Source organism: Hevea brasiliensis, chromosome 11 (assembly GCF_030052815.1).
Source record: "Hevea brasiliensis isolate MT/VB/25A 57/8 chromosome 11, ASM3005281v1, whole genome shotgun sequence".
NCBI classification, from domain to species: Eukaryota; Viridiplantae; Streptophyta; class Magnoliopsida; order Malpighiales; family Euphorbiaceae; genus Hevea; species Hevea brasiliensis.
This window is the reverse complement of record NC_079503.1, coordinates 20718497-20727529: the sequence shown is the minus strand read 5'-3', so window position 1 is coordinate 20727529 and position 9033 is coordinate 20718497.

Genomic DNA, 9033 nt, shown 5'->3' with positions numbered 1-9033 from the left:
CTATAAAATTTTCAGAACCGTAAATAAATTATAATTTCAATAAATGACTTAAATGAATTATATTTCACAAGTTATATTCAAAACTATGATAAAAATTAATTAAGATAAAATAGAGTGTTCCGGTACACCGTGTGACATAACTTACTCGGATATACTGTAGACAGGTAAGGGGTGTCACATTTAGTGGTATCAGAGCACGATTTAGGCGTTTCTGGGCCTAGATTGAGTCCATACCATGCATTGCATTTGTAAGAGTCGAGGTGACACTAATGCAGATCTGTTTGTCTTTCTTATTTTGAATAGGATATGGACCCTACATCTCAGAAGGCAGTTGAGGAGGAAGTGGAGAGTCATGCTCCACCTACAGCAGCTGAGACTGGGGGTATGGGAGAACCTACTCCGCTAGCTCAAGCAGAGCCTGCTCAGCCTCCACAGGCCATGTTCTAGCAAATGGCCGAATTCTTCAGACAAATGGCCGGGGTAATGCCAGCACCACCACCACCACCTCCACAACCAATCACATCTAGAAAAATTGAGAAAGTTTGGAGCAGTGGACTTCTTTGGCAAGAGAGAAGATGATTACATTGCGGTAGAAAATTGGTTGAATGAGCAGTGCGAGTTTTAAAACAACTCCACTGTACTCCAGAGCAAAACTTAGAAGCTGCCATATCTCCGTTGCAAGATGATGCATATGAATGGTGGGACACGGTATCCAGTGAAGTGCAGCCAAAAGTTATAACTTGGGACTTCTTCCTCTCTGAATTCAAGAAGAAATATGTGGGTAGTGTATACCTGGAAGAAAGAAGAAGAGAGTTCATTAATCTGAGGCAGAGACAGCTATCAGTGGCCGAGTATGAGAAGGAATTCGTCAGATTGAGCCGCTATGGAAGGGAGATAGTCCCTAATGAGGCCGAATGGTGTAAGAGATTTGAAGAAGGATTAAATGACAATATAAAGATCATGATCACTGCCTTGGGAATCACAGACTTCACCAAGTTAGTGGAAGTTGCAATAAAGGTTAAAAAGGTTAGAATAAGTGAGCAGACCAGAAGAGAGACAGAAGAGGGCCCAGTCGGTCTAGTTCATCTCTGCATTTGGGAAGAAGTTCAAAGGTCCACCACGCAGTTCAGGTCAACCACAAGGTCGTGGTCGAGTGGTCTCGGGGCCCAGGCCACAGTTTACCCCTAGGAGAGGTCAGTCCACACCATCAGTGGGCAGCTCTCCAGGGATGGGGTTCAGGGGACCAGCCCCAGCATCTTCTGCATGTCCACATTGTTTGAAATGGCATAAGAGAGAGTGTTGGAGAGTGACTGGTGCCTGTTTAAGGTGTGGGTCAAAAGAGCATCAGTTGAAGAACTGTCCACGCAGAACTACTACAGCTGCTCCAACACAAGCAGACAGACCTGCTTCTGCACCACAAAGGGGTAGGAAATCTGGCAAATCTGACGCAGTGGGACCATCATAGAGGCCTGCATCTGAGCCAGCAGAGAGGCCTGATAACAGACCACCTGCCAGAGCTTATGCCATTAGAGCTCAGGAGGAGCAAGATGCCCCGGACGTCATCAAGGATACGTTCTCCCTCTACAATACATCTGTGCATGCATTAGTGGATCCAGGATCCACTCATTCATACATCTGCATCAACCTACCCATATAAAGGGGGATACTAGTAGGGGAGAGTGACCAAGACATTCTAGTCACTAATCCATTGGGCCACAGTGTAGTGGTGAACAAAGTATACAAGGGTTGCCCGTTAAGGATTCAAGGGTATGAATTCTCGGCAGATCTAATTGAGTTGCCCTTCCACGAGTTTGACGTGATTTTGGGAATGGATTGGTTGTCACGTCATCAGGCAATAGTTGATTGCAAATTGAAGAGAATTTCTCTGAAAACTTCTGAGGGTAATGAAATCACTGTTGTGGGTGAAAGGACAGATTTTCTATCCAATGTTATCTCAGCCACAGCTGTAAGAAGAATGATGAGAAAAGGCTGTGAAGCCTACCTAGCACATGTGGTGGATACTAGGCAGGCTAAGCCAAACCTGAGTGATATACCCACAGTAAGAGACTTCCCAGAGGTATTTCCTGAAGAGTTGCCTGGTTTGCCACCAGAAAGGGAAGTTGAATTTGCTATTGAAACAACTGTAGATCTGACACCCATTTCCATTGCTCCTTATATGATGGCACCCACGGAATTGAGGGAGTTGAAAACTCAGTTGCAAGAGTTACTTGATAAGGGGTTTATACGCCCCAGTGTGTCACCATGGGGAGCTCCAGTTCTGTTTGTAAAGAAAAAGGATGGGACTTTGAGGCTATGTATCGATTACCGGCAGTTGAATAAAGTGACTGTGAAGAACAAATATCTGTTGCCTAGAATTGATGATCTGTTTGATCAGTTGAAGGGAGCAGGAGTATTTTCTAAGATTGATCTTAGATCAGGGTATCATCATTTGAGGGTGAAGGATGTAGATGTGCCAAAGACTGCATTCAGGACCCGGTATGGGCATTATGAGTTTCTGGTGATGCCCTTTGGCCTAACAAATGCACCAGCGGCATTTATGGACCTTATGAACCGTATCTTCTATCCATACCTAGATCGGTTCGTAGTGGTCTTTATTGATGATATTCTGGTGTATTCCAAGACCAGGGAAGAACATGATGAGCATTTGAGGATTATTTTGCAAACCCTGAGAGAAAAGAAGCTGTATGCTAAGTTGTCCAAGTGTGACTTCTGGTTGAATGAGATTGCCTTCCTTGGACACATAGTGTCAGCTGATGGGATTAGGGTGGATCCCAAGAAAATAGAAGCAGTGATGGAATGGAAGCCTCCCAAAAATACAACTGAGGTCAGAAGCTTCTTAGGGCTAGCTGGGTATTACAGAAGATTTGTGAAGGGATTTTCCTTAATAGCTGCTCCAATGACCAAGTTGTTACACAAGAATGTCAAATTTAACTGGAATGACAAGTGTCAGACCAGTTTTGAGAAGTTGAAGGCTATGTTAATAGAAGCACCAGTGTTAACACAGCCAGTGTCAGGAAAGGACTTCGTGGTTTACAGTGATGCCTCTCATAATGGGTTAGTGTGTGTATTGATGCAAGAGGGGAAGGTGGTCGCTTATGCTTCCAGGCAGCTAAGGCCACATGAACAAAATTACCCTACCCATGATCTAGAGCTTGCAGCAATTATCTTTGCACTGAAGATATGGAGGCATTACTTGTATGGTGAAAAGTGCTACATTTACACGGACCACAAAAGCCTGAAATACTTGCCAACCCAGAAGGAGCTCAACCTTTGACAGAGAAGATGGATTGAGTTCCTGAAGGATTATGATTGTGTAATTGACTACCATCCTGGGAAGGCAAATGTAGTTGCTGATGCTTTGAACAGAAAATCCATCACAGCTTTGAGATCATTGAATGCCCGTCTATCTTTGGTTCGAGATGGAGTTATTTTGGCTGAGTTGCAAGTGAGGCCAAACACATTCTGAGATTTTAGATGGGCAGAAAGTAGATGAGAAGCTAATGGCTATTATGAGCAAAATCTCTGAGGGAAAAGCAATTGACTATGAGGTGAAAGCAGATGGGTGTCTCTACTACAAAGGAAGAGTATGTGTACCAGATAATGGGAAATTGAAAGCCAGTATTCTGAAAGAGGCACATACCAGTGTTTATGCTATGCACCCAGGAAGTACAAAGATGTATCAAGATCTGAAGTGTCACACCCCGGCTTAGTGGGCCCCAGCTCAAGCCCCTCTATGGGTGGCCATCTTGCTGGCGTACCCCTCTAGAGGCCGGCGATGCGACTCAAATCGGTACTGTCCGCTTTGGTGGAGTTCAATCCCTTCTCCCTGCAGAGCTAGGATTCGAACCCATATCACCTCACGGATTTGCTTCGCCTCTTATCAATTGAGCTGTGTAACATCCTCCCGGTAGCAATTCCGTACATTCTACTGTTCCGGTGACCGGTGTCGGTCCGGACAGCTAGAACGTCCGAAAAAATATTTAAACTTAAGTGAGAAACCATAAATAACTCAAATATTGACAAGAAAAATTTAGTAAAAATTTTAGAAATAAAATACAACTAAGTTAAACGAGCCGGTGCCCAAGCGATGGGTAACCAGAGGAAAGTTGCGGTTCTCGCAACGAGGAACCCTAGACCCGGGGGAAAAATTATAAAATAATTTTTGGGACTCCAGAGAAGGGTTATTGAGGTTCCTATGGCATTAGAATGCCAAGAAAATATTTAGAAAAATTTTTCAATCGGTACAGACAATTTTGACCCGTTAAGCCAAACGGAGGGCATTTTGGTCATTTCGCCTTCAGAGGTGATTTTTGGCCGACTTGTCCAGTTAAGTAAATAATTATTATGACTCAAAATATGAATAAACATTATTAGAAATTAAATTGAAAATGAGTAGTGGAGGAAAGAAAAGAAAATGAAGAAAAAGGCTTAATAATGACATAAGGTGATGTCATTAAAAAGCCACCACCAATCACCATTAAGCTACCATTTGACTAAACCATTAAAAGACATAAAATGAAGACCAAATGGACTAAAAACCAGCAGCCAAAACGTAGAGAGAGGGACGAGAGGGTTTCCACCATAGCCATCCTTTGCAAGCTTCATTTCTCATGCTTCCTCACCATATTTCCTCAAGACCCCAACACTAAAATGAACCCTTGGACCTAGAGGAAGTGTTTGGCAGCCAAGAGAGTACAAGAAAAGTGAAGTTGAGCTTGAAGAAATCTGCCCTACAAGAGGTTAAAGTGAGGTTAGTGCATATATGTAGTTAAAGTTCATTAATTCCATGATTTAGGCTTGTAATGACTTAGAAATTGTGAAATAATGAAACAAATTCATGTGTATGCCCACCCAAGAATTTGGCAGCCCTAATAGAGGAATTTTAATGATTGTTTTAATGGACTTAAAGTGGGCTATAGATCAAGTTTAAACCATGTGTGTATGTGATTATTGAAGGAGCTAGTAATTAAGGTGTTGTGAAAACCTATAATGGAACTAGGGTTTTGAAAGATGAAAATGTGATTTGGCTTAGGGAATTGTTAGAGAACTTGTTAATGGTCAATTAGTGACTATTTTAGGTATGTTGAGAACAATTTGGACTGAAAAATAGTAGGGCAAAGTCAAGGTATAAACTGCCCTAGGGCTGACATAGGGTGAAAATTCAGTCCCTTTGCACAGCCATAACTTGGGCTGTGTTAGTCCAATTGGTGTTTGGCCAATTGGACATGAAACTAGGCTTATAATGGCACATTTTTGCTGAAGAAACCATCCCCAAAAGACCAAAGCAAGAGGACCAAAACTTGGCCCCAATCCGGATACCCTGCACTGAATTCTGCAGAATTGACCAAATGAATAGTAACTGTTCATTTGGCCATAACTCACTGTAGATTTGGTCAATTAACCTGAAATTTTTACAGAAACAAGTTAAGACATAGAAAAACAACTTTCATGAAGAAACCTACCCCAAATTATGACCAGAACCTAACCCAAATGGCAGTGGCAGCCACTGTTCAAACCTGCAACTCTGCAGACTTTGATTTGAGCAGCCATGTTTGGATGACTATAACTCTCGCTAGAAAACTCAGATTTAGGCGATTCTTGAACCGATGGAAACCTAAGACATAGTAGAACATTTCATATGAAGAAAGTGAGACCAAATTATGAACTTAACTTGATCAAATTACTGACCAAAGTTGGACCCAAAATGCGGACCAAAAATGCAGCATGAGCGATTGCGTGAACAGTAAACTTATTTTGGCCATAACTTGAGCTGCAAAACTCCAAATGGAGTGATTCAAAAAAAGAAATTCAACTAGACAAAATAAGGAACAACTTTCATGTTTACCATTTCCTCAAATTCCTACTGCAATAGTGCCCAATGGAATAGTAAAGTTGAGTTAGCAAAATTGAAAATTTTGCTTCTCTTGGTTTAAGCATAGAAATGGTATTAATGCTTAATGCCAACAAGTTTTAAATACAAAATGTGGTATGTTTGGGGTGTTAAAACCAATACACCTATTTTCTATCCAAAAGTCAACATTTTTGTTGACCAATGAGGTGAATAGTGACACCAAAACCAAAAATTGGCAATTTTGCCAAAATGACCTAAGCTTTGAGAAAGTGACCAAAACCAACAAGTTTTGAATACAAAATGTGGTATGTTGGGAGTATTAAAACCAATGTACCTATTGTTTATGCAAAAGTCAACATTTTAGTTGACTAATGAAATGAATAGTGACACCAAAACTTGAAATTCAAAATTTGAAACTAGAAATGCATCTAGGGGACTTTAAATTGCAATTGGCAATTAATACTAGCAAATGTAAAACTCAAAATGTGGGATCTTGGTGTAATTAGAATTAACATATCCCTTAAGTATGAAAGAGTCAACATTTTGGTTGACTAGTAAGGTGAATAGTAATCAAAATGAGTAACAAACTAAGATGAAGACCTAGAACCAATTCTAAGCTTAAATGCTTAGAATTGTATGACAAATGTGGACTATGTATCTTAGTCAAAATTGTTAAAAGGAAATTAAGACCATAAATTTGAAATCCATGAAATATTCATGGATTACTTGAAACATGAAAAATAAGTCACCTAATTGATGTGAATAGATAGTTAGGGCATATATGCCCATCACAAATGGAATTTATAAAATATTAGAAACTCAACTTGAAATATAAAATTTGTAATTACATAAGTAGACTCTTAAATGTATAAATGAGAAAGGAAAAATGTTTTGAATACAATGGTACATGTGAACCATTATTTAGAATTGGGATCAATATGAATAACATAATGAATGGATAAATAAACCATATTAATGTATGAATGAGACATTAGTTCTCATTATTGTAAAGAGGAGAAGTATTTTGAGTACAATGGTATAAAAGGATAATTGATGTGAATTGTGATCATATAAATGATCAAATGAATGTATGAATTATGATTGAAATTTATCATGAAATAATGAAGTCATAAAGCACAATATATTAATATTTTAAAGTATCAAATGCCCTAGTATACCTAACAAGATTGGTTTGGATAGTTTGGCATGCCAATAGGGTATTGTTTTAGCAGTACTGCGAAAGGCTTTATGCCTGTATTCATGGCTTTATGCCCGTATTCATGGCTTTTATGCACGATTATGTGATATAATGGCTTTTTATCCATAATGACTGCATACATGGTTGACGTTCTGCGTCCCATGGTATTACGGCCCGAGCACCAGATGTCGATGCTAACGACCCGTTATCGATCCGATGCGTCTAGTATAGGTTACTTGGGCGATCAATTAAAGTATTATTCAATTCAGCTAAGTTAAGTTAAGTATAATGAAAATAAAGTACAATTAAATTAAGTATTGAATGAATAAGCAAAAGAGATTAGCAAAAGAAACATAACAAAAATATAAATTGCAAAACCGTACAGACTTGAAATACAATACAGATAGAATAAATTATATACCTGCTAGTATTACTGAAAAGTTATAAACTAAGCACTTCCAAAGAGGAACAAACTAGTATATAAGATCGTTGATACTAGAAATACCATACCAAATTAAATTGATTCTTGAGTATCTGAATTATCATTTATTTCTTTCTTTACTTGTATATATTATTTCTGGTTATATTATTGCACCACTAAGCAGAAATGCTTAGCGCAATGGAATTGCTTCCTCGCAGTCTTGAAGGTAAAACCAGATCGTTGGATCGAGATTTTTGGAGTCGGATCTGCGAAGTGTCAGAAGAGTTCAAGATTGTCACCTCCTCAGCAATGCATGTAGATAGGGCTCATTTTATACATGTTATGTATATTGTTCATTCCTAGCACATTGTAAATTATTTGTATATCTTGTACAAGATAAACTCATGTAATTAACCTATGAATTATGGAAGCTATTCAAAGTAAGTATTTTAGTATGTTAATTGAATTTGAGTTATAATGAGATTATACTTGTGAATATTGAGATATTGAAAATCTAATGAGATTTCTGAGAAATCTGGATACTGTATTGAGATACATTATGTTTGAAAATTTTTGAGACTATTAAGTTTGAGAAATTGAGTATATATTGAAATTGTCTTTGGCGGAGTTCGGAAGAACTGTTAGTCAAATTACAGTACACTTTGTCGGATTATCGTTAAAATTTTTGAAATTTCCAATTTAGTTAGATTTTGATAAAAGTAAAAATAGCCTAAATCTTCAATAAAGTTTTTGAATAAATAAATCAAGGACTGTAATGAAATCAAATAAAATAGAGTGCTCCGGCACACTGAGTGGCATAACTTGCTCGGCTACACTGTAGTCGGGTAAGGGGTGTCACATGAAGCTTCAGTATTGGTGGCCTGATATGAAAAAAGACATAGCTGACTATGTGACTAAATATTTGACATGTCAGCAAGTCAAGGCAGAACATCAAGTTCCATCGGGTTTGCTACAGCCTATACGCATACCTGAATGGAAATGGGATCGGGTTACCATGGATTTTGTAAGTGGTCTACCTCTCACCCAGAAGAAACATGATGCAGTATGGGTGATAGTAGATAGATTGACTAAGTCAGCACACTTTCTGCCAGTTAGGACTGACTACTCACTGGAGAAGTTAGCAGAATTATATATCAGTGAGATAGTTAGACTGCATGGAATTCCACTTTCCATCATATCTGATCGAGACCCAAGGTTTACATCGAGATTTTGGAAGAAGTTGCATGAGTCCTTGGGTACACAACTCCACTTCAGCACAGCTTTCCATCCTCAGACGGATGGGCAATCAGAAAGAGTAATCCAGGTAAACAATTGAAACCAATGGAATTGATACAAATATTGAATTAGAATGATAATAATAACATGAAATATATGCCAGGTCCTTGAGGATATGCTGAGGAGTTGTGTCATTGAATTTGAGGGAAGTTGGGATAAATAGTTCCCACTGGCAGAATTTGCATACAACAATAGCTACCAAGCTAGCATCCAAATGGCCCCATATGAAGCACTGTATGGGAGAAA